Source organism: Telopea speciosissima, chromosome 1 (assembly GCF_018873765.1).
Source record: "Telopea speciosissima isolate NSW1024214 ecotype Mountain lineage chromosome 1, Tspe_v1, whole genome shotgun sequence".
NCBI classification, from domain to species: Eukaryota; Viridiplantae; Streptophyta; class Magnoliopsida; order Proteales; family Proteaceae; genus Telopea; species Telopea speciosissima.
In genome coordinates, this window is record NC_057916.1 from 87,536,315 (window position 1) to 87,540,151 (window position 3,837).

Genomic DNA, 3,837 nt, shown 5'->3' on the forward strand with positions numbered 1-3,837 from the left:
ACAAGTTGCAATAAATAATAGGGATAAGTATGCGTACCCCCTGTAATGCATCTAATATTCCTCGTACCCCTTTAAGCTTCTGATAAGTTTATGTACCATTTCTCAATATTCCACGTACCACCCATGCTTTATCCCCCTAATCCCATTTAAGTCTACACCAGGTATTAAATGCTATAAAATGACCAAACTACCTTTTTTTCTATCTTTTCTAAAATTTGAAAAGATCAAAATACCCTCATCTTCCTCAAATCATCATTTTCTTTTACATACCCACCACCACCGCGGCCACCACCAACAAAGACATTATTTGGTTTTGTTTGTGAAAAGGGTTTGAAGCATCAGAAGAAACGAACTGCTGGTTAGTTAAAGTCTCTAACGATCTATCCATCGCCAACCTCCTATGAACGGAGTATGAGCGAAGAAGCAGTGGACCACTCTCAAATTGCTTCTTCTGCTGGTCAGGCTATCATCTGAGCAGAAGAGCTTTGAAGCTCAAGCAAAAGATTGACAATTTGTATGAAGTTAGTAAATCCGATACACGTGTAATACGCGTATCGAATCCCAAACCAATCTAACCGAATCCCAAACCAAACCCTCATCCCTCTCTTCGAGAACCCTTGTTTTTCTCCATCTCTGCTTCCTCTTTTTCTTAAGGCGGCTGTGGTTCTTCTGTTCTTCAGGTCGGTGATTGTACCAGCAGATTGCAGCGGCAGAATGCTTAGGGTATTTGCCTTATACCCCTTCCCCTCCATTCTGCAATCTTGAATGGGAAAACCCTTTCCCTTCTCCTGTGACCGTCACCTTTATCTCTTCGATTTTTTTTGGATAAAATTTTGTGGTGAATTAAGATCTTGAAATTTGATGAATATTTAGTTGAAATACTGTTATTTGAACTCTTGTTGCCATTTTAACCTGTGTCCCTCAAAAGTTTGGTTGATGAGTTACTCTTGTAGTTTATGGTTTACAAACAAAAAATTTCCTTGTAGTTTGGTAAAAGCAGAGAAGGAAAAATTTCCCCAAAACTGGTGGAGAGAAGTGGTGCCTTGGTAGCTTTGTTGGTAACTTTACAGGTTCTTGGTTTGGTTTGCCTCTGGTCATTAATGACGTTTCTTCTAAGGCTCTCCCTCTTTCTCAGTCATCTGCAATTTTTATTGACATTATTAGCAGGATAGGGCCTCAATGTTAAGTAATTGCAGGTGGATCAATTAACTTCCCTAGATCAACTCGGTTAAATGATTCCCCCCAGGCTCTCTTTGATTGGAAGTAAAAGGAATAAAGAAAAAGAAAGTGGACCAAAAAGAACCCAGGAAGAGTATATGATTTGGGGAAGATGAGGGTATTTTGGTTTTTTAAAATTTTAGCAAATAGATCAGGTCAATTAGGTCTTTTCAAATTTTAGAAAAGATAGAAGAAAGGGTAATTTGATCATTTTATAACATTTAATACCTGGTGTGGACTTAAATGGCATAAAGGGGATAAAACAGGGGTGATACGTGGACTTATCAAGAGCTTAGGGGGGTACAAGAAATATTGAGTGCATTACAAGGGGGTACGCATACTTATCCCTAAATAATAATGCATCGTTGCTAATATTGTTAAAGACGTAACGCTAAGTATGAAAAGCTGTGGACTTTTTTTTTTTTTGATGAATGAAAAGCTGTGGATTTTTGTTATGTGGGAGTCTCAGAGCAAAGAGACAGAGAGGTTTCTGCATTCTGCTACTACATATCCTTGGATCCACATCCTCTACTTTCAAGATTTGTACTTCCATCCTACTTCCAAGGCTTCTCACTTTGGTATCTAATATTATAGTCATCCAACGATTGGGAGTTGAAAAAATTCAAAAGTTTTTCAAAATCATGTCCGACCTTTTGAACCAAATTAAACCCTAAAACAAATATGAACCAACCTCTTCAAACTCACTTAAACTGAACCCATCAACAGTCAAACCATCAAATACCCTAACTGGTTTCAAATCAATTAGAAAACCAAAAATCCCCAAATTCCTAAATCTGAGAGCTGAACTTTGCCTTCTCTACTTCATCCAAACTACCGCCAAGGTTCACCGGAAATCGTAGGGAGAAGGCTCTTCCATGGCACAGTGAGATCCTCGTATTGTTGATGAACTTGTTAAAGATAAGGGAACTAATAGGATTTTCATACTAAATTTTAGAGCCTTTTGGAATCAATTGCATTTTGGTTTTGTAAAGCATCTGGACAAAGTTCAGAATTTAAAATGTAATCATCTGATTCATCCGAAATCATGATCGAAATGTTTACAATTAAATCCAGGTGTCATAGGACAGATTCAGGCAATCTTCGGCAGCCTCACCAACCTTCAATCTCTTGTGTTACTTGAGAATGGATTAAGCGGTGAATTACCGATGAAACTTGGTAATTTAATTCACCTAAGGTGACTAATCCTTGCCAGAAACCAATTCTCCAGTCAAATTCCCGATTGTTTGGGTGGATTGACTTAGCTCCTAATCTTTGATTCAAGCAAGAATGCTCTGTCTGGGAATTTTGAGTTTTGGAGGCTTGGCCTCACTCCTAAAGCTTGATTTGAGTAACAATCTGTTGGAAGGAAAGCTTCCTGAAGAGCTTGGAAATCTGAAAAATCTAACTTTATTGGACCTTGGAAGCAATAAGTTTTCAGGTGGGTTGACTTGATCAATGCAAGAAATGATCTCTTTACAGAAGTTGGTGTTATACAACAATCCAATAGGGGGAGACCTCATGGGTGTTGTGTGGGAAAATCTGCTGAATTTGATCGTTCTAGACCTCTCTAACATGAGCTTGGTAGAATAGATTCTAGAAACAATTGCAGAGCTCAAGAGATTGGGATTTCTGGGTCTGAACAGCAACAACAATATTTCAGGAAACATTGCTCCAAAATTTGAAGCTATGCCTTGTCTGAGTACTCTCTATCTCAATCGAAGCAATCTGACAAGAGAACTCAAATTCTCTGAATGGTTTTTATGGGAAAATGAAGAGGCGATTTGGAGCTTGGAACAACCCAAATCTCTGCTAGCCAGTTAAGTTGATGTTAACAGAGCATGTTCCTTATGGAGTAAAACCTTGTTGGGATTTCTCCTATACGACGACCTGAAACCCTAGGCAGATGACTTTAAGAAATAAGAAATGTAAGAAAAATCCCCAAATCGACTACGGCGGCAACCTTCGATCCCCATTTCCTGAGCGGCGCATCCACCTCCTCTACCAAGAAATGTAAGAAAAATTCCCAAATCGACCGCCACGAGCACCTCTCCCCACTCACTCCTCTTCTCGCCGCCGCCCATAACTTCCTCGTCCAGAACGATCTTCATCTTCACTCTTCGGTGCCGCCGTCGTTGATGATTGCTCTAGCGATATCTGCATCTTCATGGGATTCAAAAACCCTAGGCAGATGAGAGGTTTGGGTTGATGAGTCGAACCGATCGGTTCATATTTGTTTTGGGGTTTAGCTTGGTCTAAAAGATCTGACATGATTTTTAAAAGTTTTTGAATTTTTTCAAACTCCCAGCCATTGGATGGCTGTAATGCCGGATGGAAGTAGAGGATGTGGATCCCACACCCTCACCTAGCCAGTCATCAACCACAACATCCAAAGCCGTAAAAGCTCCAAAATAAATTTTTTTTTTAAAACAACCCTTAACTGATGATGAGTAATAGTGTACTACTGCCATCACTCCACCCAAATATATATATATATATCTTAGCTTATTGCTATTATTATTGTTTTGCAAATTGTGTACATCACATACGGTGGTGGTGCCACTGCAAATCTGCAATCAACTTGTTTAGTAGTAATTAGATGAAGACGGATGATGAGCTAGA

General features: G+C 39.2%; 1 pseudogene; it reads left to right on the forward strand.

Moving 5' to 3' along the window:
* The first annotated feature begins 2,285 nt into the window (after positions 1 to 2,285).
* Positions 2,286 to 3,076, forward strand: LOC122649183 (annotated as a pseudogene).
* The last annotated feature ends 761 nt before the right edge of the window (positions 3,077 to 3,837 follow it).